This window comes from Schistocerca piceifrons, chromosome 9, assembly GCF_021461385.2.
Source record: "Schistocerca piceifrons isolate TAMUIC-IGC-003096 chromosome 9, iqSchPice1.1, whole genome shotgun sequence".
NCBI lineage: Eukaryota > Metazoa > Arthropoda > Insecta > Orthoptera > Acrididae > Schistocerca > Schistocerca piceifrons.
This window is the reverse complement of record NC_060146.1, coordinates 196269434-196286474: the sequence shown is the minus strand read 5'-3', so window position 1 is coordinate 196286474 and position 17041 is coordinate 196269434.

The following is a 17041-nucleotide window of genomic DNA, read 5'->3' as shown; positions in this document are numbered from 1 at the left end:
CGCGTTAGTATTTTGCAGCTGATAATTCGGTGATTTTCACATCTGTCAACACCTGCTTTCTTTGGGATTGGAATTATTATATTCTTCTTGAAGTCTGAGGGTATTTCGCCTGTGTCATACATCTTACTCACCAGATGGTAGAGTTTTGTCAGGACTGGCTCTCCCAAGGCCGTCAGTAGTTCTAATGGAGTGTTGTCTACTCCGGGGGCCTAGTTTCGACTCAGGTCTTTCAGTACTCTGTCAAACTCTTCACGCATATCATATCTCCCATTTCATATTCATCTACATCCACTTCGATTTCCATAATATTGTCCTCAAGTACATCGCCCTTGTATAGACCGTCTATATACTCCTTCCACCTTTCTGCTGTCCGTTCTTTGCTTAGAACTGGGTTTCCTTCTGAGCTCTTGATATTCATACAAGTGGCTCTCTTTTCTCCAAAAGTCCCTTTTAATTTTCCTGTAGGCGGTATCTATCTTGCCCCTGATTAGATAAGCCTCTACATCCTCACATTTGTCCTGTAGCCATCCCTGCTTAGCCATTTTGCACTTCCTGTCGATCTCATTTTTGAGACGTTTGTATTCCTTTTTGCCTGCTTCATTTACTGCATTTTTATATTTTCTTCTTTCCTCAATTAAATTCAATATTTCTTCTGTGACCCAAGGATTTCTATTAGCCCTCGTCTTTTTACCTACTTGATCCTCTGTTGCCTTCACTACTTCATCCCTCAGAACTACCCATTCTTCTTCTACTGTATTTCTTTCCCCCCATTGCTGTCAATTTTTCCCGTATGCTCTCCATGAACCTCTGTACAACCTCTGGTTTAGTCAGTTTATCCAGGTCCCATCTCCGTAAATTCAACTTAAACTCGCTGAATCCGGACCTCGACGTGGTCGTGCACTCTCGCGACCACATCCTTCCATCGGGCAGTGCATGTATCGCCAGCTCCCTCGGCGAGTACTGGCGTTGTCGGATCTCACTGCTGCTCCGTCCCTCACCGAACTCCTGACACACGACGACCCGGAAATACTAGAGGTCGCTCCAAAAATAGTACCACAGTACGCGCTATCGATAAGCGCTGCAGCTGCCACTGACGGACAAACAAAGCGAGCAAACGTATTGGCGCCAGTGAACGAACTAAGAAGACGAGAGTTCCAATCCGAATACACGACGCCAACCTGTCAATGGCACAAACGCGAGCCGAGCACGGATCCGTCACCTACAGCTCGCTGTATTACGATGCAGGCTACTCCCTAATATCGTAATACATGTCGTATCATCCTTTCCCTTCTTCTTGTCAGTTTTTTTCCTATATTCCTGTCTTCTGCGGAGAACCTCATTTCTTATCATCCCACTTAATTTATTAACATACTGCTGTAACACCATATTTCAAACGATTCTCTTCTCTTCCGGTTTCCCACTGTCCATGATTCACTACCATACAAAGTCCTCAAATAAAGGCCAACGTTTGATACCAGTACACCTCTCTTGACCAAGGATGCCCTGCTTGCCTATGCTAGTCTCCTTTGGCCTCCTTGCTTCGCTCGTCATGGGTAATTTTGCTTCCTAGGCAGCAAAATTCCTTAACCTCACCTACTTCGTGATCCCCAGTTTTAAAGTCAAGTTTCTCGCTGTTCCCATTTCTATTACATCTCATTACCTTTGCCTTTTTCCAGTTTACTCTCAGTCCATATTCCGTACTCAAGAGGCCGTCTGTTCCATCAAACAGATCTTCACTTTTACGGAGGATAGCAATGTCATCAGTGAATCTTATCATGGTATTCTTTCACCATGAGCTTTAATCACAGCCTTGAATCTTTCATTTTTCCATCATTGCTTTTTCCATGTGTAGATAGAACAGCAGAGGCGAAATACTGCATTACTGTGGTGCACTTCGTTTCTGGTCTTCTCCCTGGCAGGGTAGCCGAGAGCACTAATGCACTTTTCCTGGACTCGGGTAAGCGCGCCGACCCCGGATCGAATCCGCCGGGCGGATTAACGAGATGGGCCGGTCCTCCTGCCAGTCTGGATGTGGTTTTTTGGCGGTTTTCCACATCCCGCTAGGTGAATACCGGGCTGGTCCCCACATTCCGCCTCAGTTACACGACTCACAGACATTTGCAAACGTTTCCACTATTTCATGGCTTAAACTAGACGCAGACGGCTGGGGTACACTGCTTACGTCCCGGGGGGTTTGGGGTGGCGTGAGGGAGAGCATCCAGCCACCCTATGCAACTAACACTGGCACGTCCGTCATAACAACCGACCCTGCGCTGACGTGGGACGAAGGCCTAAAGACAGAAAGAAAGAAAGAAAACTTCGTTTCTGGTCTTCTAATTTGGTAATGGAAGAAAGTCAGGCTAAGGAACAACTTGGTTTTAGACAAAACAATGGCACAAGATATGAAATAGGATCGTTGTGAATTTTAAGAGAGAGTCTTGTTGAAAACGGGTAGAGACATACACTATTTGATCAAAAGTATCCGAACACCCACAAAAGCATACGTTTTTAATATTAGGTGCAGTTTGCTGCCACCTACTGCCAGGTATTCCATATCAGGGACCTGAGGGACACGTACGTGAAAGGACAGGTACAGCACAAAAGCGTACAGGCCGACCTCGTCTGTTGACTGACAGAGACTACCGACCGTTGAAGAGGGTCCTAATGTGTAATAGACATCTATCCATCACACAGGAATTCCAGACTACATCAGGATCCACTGCAAGTACTATGAGAGTTAGGCGGGAGGTGAGAAAACTCGTATTTGATGGTCGAGCAGTTGCTCATAAGCCACAAATCATGCCGGTAAATGACAAACGACGCCCCGCTTGGTGTAAGGAGCGTAAACATTGGACGACTGATCAGTGGAAAAACGTTGTGTGGAGTGACGAATCACGGTACACAGTGTGGCGATCCGATGTCAGGGTGTGAGTATAGCAAATGCCCGCTGAACGTCGTCTGCCAGCGTGTATAGTGACAACAGTAAAATTCGGAGGCGGTGGTGTTATGGTGTGGTCGTGTTTTTCATAGAGGGAGCTTGCACCCATTGTTGTTTTGCGTGGCACTATCACAGCATAGGCCTACATTGATGTTTTAAGCACTTTCTTGCTTCCCACTGTTGAAGACCAATTCGGGTATGGAGATTGTATCTGTTCATATTGCACGACCTGTGGCGGAGTGTTTACACTACAATAATATCCTTGTAATGGACTGGCCTGCACAGAGTCCTGACCTGAATCCTATAGAACACCTTTGGGATGTTTTGGAACGCCGACTTGGTGCCAGGCCTCACCGACCGACATCGATACCTCTCATCAGTGCAGCGCTTCGTGAAGAATGGGCCGCCATTCCCCAAGAAACCTTCCAGCGCCTGATTGAACGTATGCCTGCGAGAATGGAAGCTGTCATCAAGGCTAATGGTGGGCCAACACCATATTGAATTTCAGCATTACCAATGGTGGGCGCCACAAAATTGTGGGTCATTTTCAGCCAGGTGTCTGGATACTTGTGATCACATAGTGTACATACGTGTTTTGTAGTCCTGGTAAAGGCATTAGAGAATGTGGATTGTGATAAGCTTGTAGCTACGAGAGCTATTTGGCAAGTAAGGTCCGATCGGTCTCTAACTGAAAACAACTGTGAAAAAAAAATGTTTTATTTGCTACAGCTTGTTACTCCTACGACCACTTCTCTGCATAGTCACCGCTCCAGCTTAAACACTTGTCGTAGCGTTGTACCAACTTTCGAATACCCTGATCACAAAAGGCAGCCACCTGTGTTTTCCATCAATTCTCGTTGTCTGCGCCAAAATGTTGTCTTCATAGCCTGCGATTCATGAGAGATGAAATCAGAAGGAGCCAAGGCCGGGCTATACGGTGCGTGATCAGTTTCCAACGGAAACGTTGCAAGAGTGGGTTCACTGACCCTGCATAGTGCGGCCGAGAATTGTCATGAAGAAGAAAATGCAGGACAGTTACAGTAAGCGAACTGTATGAAGTCAGGCGAAATCTCCCGGCAGGCACCCATACTTGGAGGGAGATTGGCAGGCATACTAGAGACATTGTCCAACACATCTGTGAAAGGCGTCATCAGGTTTTCACTGTGGTTACCATTTCGATCTCGACCGGACCTTACTTTGCGAATAGGTCTCGTACAACGAGCGAAAATAGAGTGGACTGGAAACCAGACGGTATTTAAACTCATATTCAATATAAACACAGAAAACTACGACTATTCACTTTTTTGAAATGTTGTTTATTCCACAAGCCGCTTTTCGAACCTTTTCAGGCTCTTCTACACATGGAGCACAGGAGGTTACACGAGTAATTCATAGCGTAATGCTGGATGCTGCCTTGCGGGTTTGTTACTAATATTCATCTGTCAGCTACCATTGTGATTGAAAGTTGGTAACACATCACTCACATTTCACAGAATATGTGTATAAATAATGATAGGAAACTTAGCCCAGCATTAAGCATGTACTGTGCAGTCGGTGCTTATTCGTATGAAGGTCTTTGTAACAAGCACCGGCTGTACAGTACATGGTAGATGCTGACTAAGTTTCATAACCATCGGTATTTATATGCTTACCGCGTGAAAACTGAGTGATGTGTGGCTCTGAGCACTTAGAACTACTTAAACCTAACTAACCTAAGGACATCACACACATCCATGTCCGAGGCAGGATTCGAACCTGCGACCGTAGCGGTCGAGCGGTTCCAGACTTTAGCACCTAGAACTGCTCGTCCACAACGGCCGGCTGAGCGATGTGCCACCAGCTTTCAGTCACGACAGAATCCGATAGATGGATAGTAATAACATAGCCGCAAGTCAGTATCCAGCATTACGCTACGACATAGTCATGTGACTTTCTGTGCAACATCTGAAGGTGAGCATGAAAACGTTCGAAAACCCTATTATAGAATGAACAACATTTCGAACAATTGACCTGTTGTAGTTTTCTGTGTTTATATTGAATAAACAGTCACGGGTTCTTAAACATCTGTAATGAATAAGCTTAATTCATTACATTTAAATCAAAAAGCGGCAGTGACAGGAGCAATAAGGCTTCTATCTGTCTCCTGGTCTTTTCAGTATGTAATTAGAACATATGGCTGACTACTGGCCACAAGATGATAAAGCGGTAAAAGCTGGAGGAGAAGAGTTTTTAGGTTTGCAGACGACTTGGCCCTTCTAGCAACAGATGAAAGAGAATTACGGAACATAGGGTATTCCACTGAAGCTACCGTTAAGATTTATGGAAAGAGAACCAATAAAAAGAAAACAAAAATAATGGCAGTGGAAATAAAAAGGTGAAGATAATACAGTGTGGAGAAAATTATACTCAGGTCAGTCATGTGAAATAGTTTCCGACGTGCCTATGGCCGCACGACGGAAATTATCAAACTATGAATGCGGATTGAGATTTCAAGTTCGATTCATGGGAAATTCCATTTCTGAAATCGTTAGAGATTTAGTGTCCAGAATGTGCCGAGAATATCATATTTCAGGCATTACCTCCGACCACGGATAACACACTCGCCCACGGCCTTCACTTAACGACCGAAAGCAGCGGCGTTTCGGTAGAGCTGTCAGTGCTAACAGACAAGCAAATGTCCGCAAAAATAAATGTGGGACGTACGCCGAACGTATCCGTTAGGACAGTGTGACGCAGCAGCAGACGACCGACGAGAGTGTGTTTGCTAACAGCTCGACATCTCCCATAGCACCTCCGCTGGGTTCGTAACCATCGATGTTCCGACACTTCAGTGTGTTATGCAGAATTTCGCTATTCGTCTGCACAACGTTGTTGCCAGTGATGGCAGGAATATTGAAGATGTCATAACCTAAATCCGAATATGTGTAGTAACATTTAAATATTGAATAAAGTTTGTGCACGCTGTAGTTCGTAATTAATTTACGTTTTTTTCATGTACTTTAATAATCATCACTCTGTAGATTCGACAAACGAATCGTGGAATTCGAGTCGACGTTGAGAAAAGAGCGCGTGGTGCCAGCCAATGCCTCACATGTAGGCTACCCGCACAACGCGCACGCCCGAAGGGATATCGAACCGCGTGGCGGTCGTCTCATCGATATCACAGCAAGAAGCTGGACAGAGGGCGAAAAAGGCGGACCCGATTGGTTTCTTAGACACGGATAGAAGCAGCTCAAAATATCGATGTTGGAGGCACGTGAATACGTTTTCCTGTTCGCTGTTATAGATAGCTACTATGAGGACAAGGCACTCTCATAAAATATCTTTACATAGGGAAAAACCCACAATGACGTAAAATGGTACTAGGTATCTAAAATTCGGCGAGAAGTAGGTACGCGCTGTAAGTATAGACGAGTAGCATGCAGTATGGACAACAATAAGAAGTTGATGGCTTCTCCTTGATTGGGGACCACAATTATTTTGTACCTTTTAAATGATTGCTGCTATTTCAACGTAAGCTGTTATTTTTTATTTCACTATCACGATTTCGGCTGTAGAGCAAGATGGGAAAAAAAGTGATTAAGTACCAGACTTGTCCGAGTGACGTGTTGTCGTCGACATATTGCAAAATATAATGTTATTCAGGTCTGCTACTTACTGACTATTTTTCGGCTTCACTTGAAAATAACTTCACAGTCTGTATAAGACCGACTTTTGGTGGACCGGCCACAAGACCTACCACCAGACTCTAGTGCTTCAAGGTCCAACTCAAGGGCAAACGGAGAGTGCACGAAGTAAGTTAAATCAACACCTTTGACATACTCGGGCTATTCAGTAAATTACCTTTCGTTTGATATGCATCTCGAGTTGATTATACAGGGTGGTCCATTAATAGTGACCGGGCCAAATATCTCACGAAATAAGCATCAAACGAAGGGGGAAACCAGATGGCGCTATGGTTGGCCCGCTAGATGGCGCTGCCATAGGCCAAACGGATATCAACTGCGTTTTTTAAAAATAGGAACCCCCAGTTTTTATTACATATTCGTGTAGTACGTAAAGAAATATGAATGTTTTAGTTGGACCACTTTTTCGCTTTGTGATAGATGGCGCTGTAATAGTCACAAACATATGGCTCACAATTTTAGACGAGCAGTTGGTAACAGGTAGATTTTTTAAATTAAAATACAGAGCGTAGTTACGTTTGAACATTTTGTTTCGGTTCTTCCAATGTGATACATGTACCTTCGTGAACTTATCATTTCTGAGAACGCATGCTGTTACAGCGTGATTACCTGCAAATACCACATTAATGCAATAAATGCTCAAAATGATGTCCGTCAACTCCAATGCATTTGGCAATACGTGTAACGACATTCCCTTCAACAGCGAGTAGTTCGTCTTCCGTAATATTCGCACATGCATTGACAGTGCGCTGACGCATGTTGTCAGGCTTTGTCGGTGGATCACTATAGCAAATATCCTTCAACTTTCGCCACAGAAAGAAATCTGGGGACGTCAGAACCGGTGAACGTGCGGGCCATGGTATGATGCTTCGACGACCAATGGAATATAATTGTATAATTGTTTCAAAAATCTTCACAACTAATCGTCAATTATTCGTTATTTTCTCCAACGATTTGAGACCACCGTCGGCTTAACCAACCGGGGGCTATCGGCTCGTGAGGATGTACGAATTTGCTGGATCATAATTTGATTAATTTTGCAATATCGCAAGATGGCGAATGTTGATGACCACGTCTACTTGTCGCTGAAGGACACAAGAATGCCTGCAGTTTCGAGGAAGTTACCGCCTCTTCAGTAGTCCCAACCTCTGAACCGCGGGTTCTGATCGCAGCATTGTGGAGCTAATGGTAACCGCAGCGCTATGTTCGCTATATGGCCCTCTTCTTGTCGGCGGAAGCTTACTGTGTTGAGGGCTCCTCGTTCACTAAAGTAATGAGAGACGCCATGATAGCGTAGTCGTGACTAGCTGATCGAGTTGAACACAGGTGAGGAGACATCATCGTCTTGAGTTCGGGAGCTGCCACCCTAGCATCCGTCAGTATTCTTAGTGCGTCATTTGCCACCATGGGCTGTTGAAACGTATGTGCAACAAATATTGTCTATGATCGTCAGTTAAAATAGACTCGATAAGCAACCTGAGCTATCAGTAAACGAAATCTAACCTGCATAAAACGGTGTGCGTGTTGTATGAGTGTCATTTTCACTGTCATTTGGTTCAAATGGCTCTAAGCACTAGGGGGACTTAACATCTGAGGTCACCAGTCGACTAGGCTTAGAACTACGTAAATCTAACTAACCTAAGGACATCACACACATCCATGCCCGATGGTATTCATAGCCAAAGAGGCTGCCCGCAAACTGACGTTGGAGATGGGCCTCCCGGCAACTGATCTGCGATCGGTGTTGCGCCGTCGGGTCTTTTGGATGTGGGGAGACGAATGGCGCTCTCTGTCTGTACCCAACAAGCTGCGGCGAGTAAAGGAGACCACGAATGTGTGGGGTTCCTCCATGCGGGCCTCTCGCAGAGATTCTGTTGTTCTCTGTAGGCTCCGCATTGGTCACTCTTGGCTGACGCATGGCCATCTGCTGCGTCGAGAGGACCCCCCTCATTGTCGCTGTGGTGCAAACATGACGGTGGCCCATATGTTGTTGGAATGTGCTATTTTAACCGCCCTCAGGCGAACTTTTAATCTCCAGGGTGATTTATCATCTCTTTTAGATGACAATGTCTCTATGGCAGATCGGGTTTTAAGTTTTATTCGCGCAAGCGGCTTTTATAGGTCCATCTAATTTTATTGCATCACTCTCTTTTGTGCTGTATCTTTTACTTAGTTTTGTGTTGTAATTTGATTCCACCCTAATCTTTTAGGTTGGAGGTTTTAACGTGTTGCAGAGTGGCTGGCTCATCCTCTTATTTTCCTGATCAGCCGGCCACGATCCTCTGCTGTACAGTTTTGATTCTTTCCGCCTCTCTTCTATATGTTGGTTTGTTGCTGTGCTCCGTTTTCCATGTTGCCTTACCATTGATCTTGGGGCTTTTCTTCCTCCGGAATTTTTCTTTTAGTGTTTAGATGACTGGTGGATGGATTCAATGTGCTCTGTGTGTTTATGAAGCAAGGGACCGAAGACCTTTGCAGTTTGGTCCCTTCAATCTTTAAACCAACCAACCAACCATGCCTGAGGCAGGATTCGAATCTGCCACCGTAGTAGCCGCGTGGTTCCGGACTGAAGCGCCTAGAACCACTAGGCCACAGCGGCCGGCCACTGTAATTAAGCTCTCAACAGATCGTTACATGAAAAACTTACAACTAACATTTCGATAAGCTATCTGACTGCGTTTTGGAATAAGAATTTACAAGTGATACAGAATCTGACTTGTGCTACGGAATTTACTGGACTAGAGGACATGACATGTTGTGGTGTGTCTGTGAATCTATTGTGCACTCACCTATTTAGATGATTGCCTTTTTCCATGTGGTTTACAGCAATGCGCAGCAGCAGCTGCTAAAGCTTACTGTTACTAAGAATTAATTTAATAAAAGGGGAGTTTGCTTGGGTCCTGTTGGCTACTAAACAACTTGTGAGAAGGGATTTCGTAAATTCATCATGAACAAGTATTAATAATGGCGAAATGCTTCACAATGACCGTATAAATACCAATAATGGCTAAGTGCCAGATTAACAAATTATTTCAATTTCAAAGTTACATTAACATTTAATAATCACAGCATATTTATGAACAGGCTGTGGAGAATAATTATTATTATTTGGAGAATAAGAGGGCTCCTTTCACTGACAAGCAAAACATGTGATTATTGCAAACTCGAACTAACAATATCGAACCTAACCCTGCAGTTGCTTTTGCGCTATGCTTGCGAATTTTGCCTTGAATTCCATCTTCAAGCGTAGTTAAGCCACCCAAATCTCTCCTGGCCATATAAATGAAATCAGGCCTTGAGTGCGGTAAGATCTGTCGTCACCGACGGGCCGGCCGGGGTGGCCGAGCGGTTCTAGGCGCTACAGTGTGGAACCGCGCAACCGCTACGGTCGCAGGTTCGAATCCTGCCTCGGGCATGGATGTGTGTGATGTCCATAGGTTAGTTAGGTTTAAGTAGTTCTAAGGGACTGATGACCTTAGAAGTTAAGTCCCATAGTGCTCAGAGCCATTTGAGCCAATCGTCACCGACTTGAGGGCAGCGGGACACGCCTTCTGTCTCCGAGCTCTCGACCGACACTACTCCTTCGACTCTCGCAGACAGACCTCGTCTCACAACAATGTTTAGAATGGCGCTCCCAGGTTTCTCCCTCAGACTGTTACTATCGATACACAGTGCAAAGAATAGCGTTAAGTTACTATGTTGTTTTCAGTGTAATGGAGCGTTCTAACACACAGCTTACACTGTTCCGCCCGCGAGGTTACAGTCAGCTAAATTCATCTCCGAGTTGATGTTTCGTTCTGTACGCAACAGACCGGGCGCTATTTATTATGATACCGGACAAGCTATCTGAAGTGCTTTGTCCGGGCTTCCATTACCTTCGTGCTAGTGACCATAGTTCTCCATATTTTCTCTCCTCGCACTCTCTCTTAGTTCAAAGGCTGGACAGTTTTAATCAATCAAATTCATGTGAGTGAATGTTTGTATTTTGTATTCTTATCCTGCACGAAGAAGCAATAGGATCTGGTTTTCATAAATTTACGTATATCGTCTTCGTCTCCGCATACGCTCCTACTTTTGACAGTGATGAAGACACAAAGAATCAGTTCTACCACCAACTGAACAGTACTCTCTCTAAGATACCCATTAAAGATAAATTAATTTTACTTGGTGATTTCAATGCCAGAGTGGAAGGAACAACCGCTTTTGGAGAGACGTCATGGGTAAACAATGGGTCGGAAACTTCAATGCAAATGGGTTGTTACTTCTTGGTCTATGTGCTGAGCACGAGTTTTTCACCTTCAATACCCAATTCTGCTTGCCTCACCGCTATAAGACCACATGGATGCACCCACGCTCCAAACATTGGCATCTTATAGACTACGTTACTACTCGACAGCGTGACAAGAAAGACATTCTCATCACAAAAGCAGCACAAAATATCGATGAGTGTTGGACTGACCATAGACTTTTAGTCAGCCATTTGAGAGTACCAAAGTCTCGCAAACCACGATCCCACTTTTCCAACCCACCACGCAGAAAATTCAACATAAGCAACCTGAACAACAAAAACGTTTGCTCACACTTCCAAGACATACTGTCTGAACAACTTAACAAAGCTCCAGCAACCACAGATGATGTCGAACAAGAATGGACCACATTACAGAACATCATCAAAGAAACTGCTGAGAATGTCGTTGGTTTTAGTGCACGGAAAAAAAGTGACTGGTTTGATGACAACCATGGAGAAATCCAAGCCATCATCAATGCAAAGCGGGATGCTTACCTATCCCTTGCTCAAGATCCGTCCAGCGCAGAAAATAAAGCACACTTTCAAGAACTCAAACAGAAATGTCAAAGTGAAATACGAGCAATCAAGAACAAATGGTGGCAACAGAAAGCCACAGAACTCCAAAATCTTTCCGATGCAAGGTACCTGCGTGGCTTCTACGCTGGTATTAAAGAGCTGTATGGACCTATCCGCTCCTCATCAGAAACATTGAAAGCTGCTGACAACTCCACCATTCTTACTGAAAGTCAGGACATCTTAAATCGTTGGAAAGAGAACTTCAGCTCACTGTTAAACCGCCCTTCTACTGCCGCTGGAGATTTTCTCAAAAATGTCCCACAGCACCCTCCACAACCCTGGATGGCTGATCCTCCAACATTTCAAGAACTTTGCAAGGCACTCAAGAGTGTGAAACCTGGGAAGGCTCCTGGACCTGACAGCATCCCGATGGAGTTTGTTGAGGGTGGCGGCTTGCCTCTAAAAACTAGACTGTTCTCACTCATTCTATTAATGTGGGAAACCCGCAAGGTACCAGCTGACTTGAACTCCACAATTGTCTCCATCTTCAAGAAGGGCGACAGAAGCGTCTGTGGTAACTACCCGGGGAATATCTCTACGCTCTACTTATCCACAATAGCAGAAGATCGAAGTCGCTGGCGCTCAGTTACCTCAAATGCTCTTCAAAACTGAGCTGGAACGTCGTAGAATGGAGAATGACAAACGCCGGAGACGTAAACTCCTCCAGGCTCAGCCACGTCCTCCACCTTCTATCAGCTGTAATGTCTGTGACCGCCTGTTCCACGTTAGGATTGGATTGCTAAGCCACGCCTGAACCGTGACAAAAGAAATCTTAGGAGAGAAATGAAAACTCGGATACGAATATCAGCCGACGACGTATATCGTAGTGTGTCAGGCTACGTCGCCAATTTACTCTGTGTTATTGAAGGAACAATACAGCAGATTTTACCAGAACAGACACATTTTCTCTTGTCTGTAGCTTCCCTCCGTCGAACTATTGATTGTGTTAATTGACCGTCAACTGAAGCCCTGTTAGAAGAGGATTAGTGATGTGCCTGCCACGGTTGGGACAGGTCCCGACAGGCTGGTGAATAACAAACCTCACCGCTCGCAGGGGTTCAGAAAAGTCGTATACACAAGTAACCATTTTGCTCCATCTCTGCAAATTAACGCTCATTAGTAGTCACGCCATGGTCTACAGCAGCGAACAACCGCTAGAATTCGAAATCGCGATAGAGAAGTAAATAAATAATAATAATTTAGAGCTAAATGACTGCAGTGATTTCTCTTACCAAGAGAGAAGTGGTCGGGGTGTAAGGGCATGAGAAAAGGATGCAGCTCTGTCGCCCATACTATGCAGCAAAGAAACAATCTACATATACATCTACATGGATACTCTGCAAATCACATTTGAGTGCCTGGCAGAGGGTTCATCGAACCACCTTCACAATTCTCTATTATTCCAATCTCGAATAGCGCGCGGAAAGAATGAGCACCTATATCTTTCCGTACGAGCTCTGATTTCCCTTATTTTATCGTGGTGATCGTTTGTCCCTGTGTAGGTCGGTGTCAACAAATTATTTTCGCATTTGGAGGAGAAAGTTGGTGATTGGAATTTCGTGAGAAGATTCCGTCGCAACGAAAAACGCCATTCTTTTAATGATTTCCAGCCCAAATCCTGTATCATTTCTGTGACACTCTCTCCCATATTTCGCGATAATACAAAACGTGCTGCCTTTCTTTGAACTTTTTCGATGTACTCCGTCAGTCCTACCTGGTAAGGATCCCACACCACGCAGCAGTATTCTAAAAGAGGACGGGCAAGTGTAGTGTAGGCACTCTCCTTAATAGACCTTTTACATTTTCTAAGTGTCCTGCCAATAAAACGCAGTCTTTGGTTAGCCTTCCCCACAACATTTTCTGTATGTTCCTTCCAATTTAAGTTGTTCGTAATTGTAGTACCTAGGTATTTAGTTGAATTTACGGCTTTTAGGATAAGGAAATAAGCTATAGATTCGGAAAGGAAATTAAAATTAGGAAAGTATATAGTTGAAATGATTCGCTGGTGACATTGTTTAAAAAAAATGGTTCAAATGGCTCTGAGCACTATGGGACTTAGCTTCTGAGGTCATCAGTCCCGTAGAACTTAGAACTACTGAAACCTGTCTAACCTAAGGACATCACACACATCCATGCCCGAGGCAGGATTCGAACCTGCGACAGTAGCGGTCGCGCGGTTCCAAACTGTAGCGCTTAGAACCGCTCGGCCACTCCGGCCGGCGTGACATTGTTCCTCTCAATAACAGTAAGAGTTGTAGAAGCCCGTTAAGTGGAATAAATTAGCCTTCTGAGCAAAGGATATGGATTCGGGATACACCAAAGTAATACGAAAGTAGTAAAGGGCAACGGAAATAAGTTCAGTGACAAACTCAACATCAAAATTGGTGACCCTGTAGTAGTTAGAGGGGAGGAATTCTGATACGTTAGAAGAGAAGTAATGCTAGAAACATGAAGGACGTAAAGAGCAAACCAGCACAAGAAAAGAGGGCAGTCTTCGTTCAAAAAAAGAAAAAATATATACTAGCCTCAAACATCGGCCTTATTTTGAAGAAGAAATTTCTGAGTATGTCCAACTTCGGGACAACGTGGGATATGGCAAAATCAGAGAAGCAGAGAACCATAGCGTCTGAGATGAGGAGTTATCGATGAGAAATCGCGGCTACCTAGCGCAAGTTAGCAAAGACCGAAAATAAATTGGCATTTTCGCAGAAGTCAGCGATAGAACGAAATTTAGAACCGCAATCCATAAACACAAATTTGCAGAGAAAGTTCCCGAAAGAATTCAGGATGTGCAGAATAACGTTGAAAAGGGTCGTATACTCGTATTGTAAAAAGACATTACGTCACGTCGTGTACGCGTGAATGGTTACGAGCGCTACAGCTGGCTGGCGTGGCGGCACGTCCGCTTCTGTTTTTGTGGGCGAGCAGATGCCCTGAGGCGCACGTAGTACGCACGCATTGACGTGGTTGCCGTGGCAACCAGACGATGACGTCAGAGTCCGCGACCGCGGCCGCCGCAGCTAGGGGCGCCGGTGTGAGGCGGCTCCCGTCACAACACGGGTCGGCAAGGATAAAGCCCTCCCCACACGACGGCAGGAGGTGCTGTGTTCGCTAATACGTCACAACAAGAGAACGCTGGCAATGCCTTACACAAAATAATGTGTAGGGGAGGTTGTTGTACCTTCGAACAGTTTTCGAACTTGTGCCTCTACCCAGTCGTGTAGTAAAGGTTTAACATGTTTTCTTATTGCATTTTATTAAACGCCTCCATGATTTCTGCCTCACCATTTATGGCCGTCCTATCCACCTAACTCCTACCCTCAAATACCTTGGCTTCACACTCGACTGCCACATCACCTGGACTCCCCATCTCCTTACCATCCAAAACAAAGCTCACAACCGCCTCCGCCTCCTGAAACTCCTGTCCGGCCGGAAGTGGGGTCTGCATCCTTCCACCATCCTTCATACCTACAAATCCTTGATCCGCCCCATCCTCTGTTATGCCAGCGTCGCTTGGATTTCCACCCCTCCCCGGTTCTATAAAGCCCTCAAAATCCTCGAACGCCATGCGCTCCGCCTCGCCTTCTGCATGCCTTCCGTCCCCCACGCGCATCCTCTGCAACCTCATCCCCTTCCCACAACATCTACTTTTCCTTGAACACATCCGCACACTATATATTGTCCGCCGCCTTGATCCCCCTCACCCCCTGGTGTCTCCCTTCCTCTCCACCCCCAACCAGTTGCCACGCTTTTACCGTTGTGTCCCACCCTCTCTCCATCTCCACACCCTCCATCTCCTTTCCCGGCGCAACTTCCACCGTCTACCCCTCCCAGATGACGAGCTTCGCCCTGACATCTACCCTTCCTACCAACTCTAACCCCCTGCCTGCTCCTCAGGGCTCCCTCTCCTCCCCCTCCCTCCTCCTGAGCGGTTTCCTCCTCCTACTCCCCCTCCCTCTCTTGTGCTCCCCTTCAGTGTCTCTGCGCTCCCTCCTGCCCTGTCTTCCCTCTTCATCTCCCGCCCCACGTGTCTCCTGCCTGTTCGTGAACCCACTGATGCCCCTCCTCTCTTCATCCCGCTGCTTCCCCTGCTGCCCCTTGCTCTCCCCTCCTTTTCCATCCTCACTGCCCTTTCCCTCGGCAGGTCCCGCCTGGCAGTTTCATTCTTCGTCGTGTGTGCTCCAAAAGTGGGTTTTAAGTGTGTTGTTCCCGAGTGTTTTTACTACTGTGGCCGACTTTTAACGTGTGCATGTCCATTCAGTGTCTTCTCTGAGTTCTGAACAATCGCCAACTGTGGTTTTTTTTTAACTTTCTGGTGACTTTTTTTAACTGTTCTCCATGAACGTCTCTATGTTAGTCTATATTTTTTACCTCCATTTTCTCCCATTATTCTGTTTTAAGTTCCCCTTTATCACCTTATGTATGTACCATATTATTCTTATTTTAAGTTCATGTCACTCGGCTGAAGAGCGGCGGATTGTGCTGCTGACAGCCCTCCCCTGCCCATATGGAGCAGGGGAATGAAATCACAATAAAGAAAAAAAATTTATTAAATGACAGCATTCATTTTAAGTTAGGTCCATCCTTTTTCTGAAATTACAATTTTTCTGAAAAGTAAGGTTTCTTCAAATGTGAAAAACTATTCCAAGGTACGAACGTGGTTGTCCAGAAAGTAAGATCCGATTGGTCGCGAAATGGAAACCACTGTGAAAATCCGATAAAGCTTTGCACAGATCTGTTGGGCAGTGTTAGTATGCTCGTCGATCGTGTCGCGTCGCTCTTTTAAGTTTTGAGTGAACAGTGAGTACGTAAAGATGCGTAGGGAATAGCGCCTCCCGCCAAGTATGAGGGCCTGGTTAGAGATTTCGCCTGTGTCATGCAGCCCACGTAACACAACTGTCGAGCAGTTCTTTCTTCATGCCAATTCTCGGCTGCACACTGCAGGGGCAATGAAGTGTTTGATCACCCACAATACAGTCCGTAATTGGCTCCCCCTGAGTCTCATCTCTGCTCACAAGAACCGCTGGCTATGAAAACAAATTTTTTCCACACACAACGATCTGCAGACCAGTGCAGATAACGGGCCGAAAGCACAGGCGGCTGCTTTCTATGACGAGGATATTGGAAAGTTGATACAACACTACGACAAAACTCGAAGTTGGAGCGACGACTATGTAGAGAAGTAGGTGGAAGGTGTACCTAGCTGTTTCAAATAAAACCTCTCTGGTTTTCACTGTGGTTTCCATTTCGCGACCGATCGGAACTTACTTTCTGGACAACCCTCATACGATGGCTTTCTGAAAAGTAATGCCTCCGAATTTTTTATGTCAAAACTGTTAAGGATTTTTAAACAATACAGAGTCCGCCAGAAAAATGTATACACTCTTTGTCAGGCTCTATCGAGATATCGATATTATCGTTCGATTTGAGTTACGAGTCTGCTGTAGTATGCTCTTTGGCTCAACAGATGTTAGTACTTTCATCTCGGTATCGAGAAAACAAGATGGCTGGAGTACGCTTGACATTCGAACAACGAAAATGTATTGTAAAGTG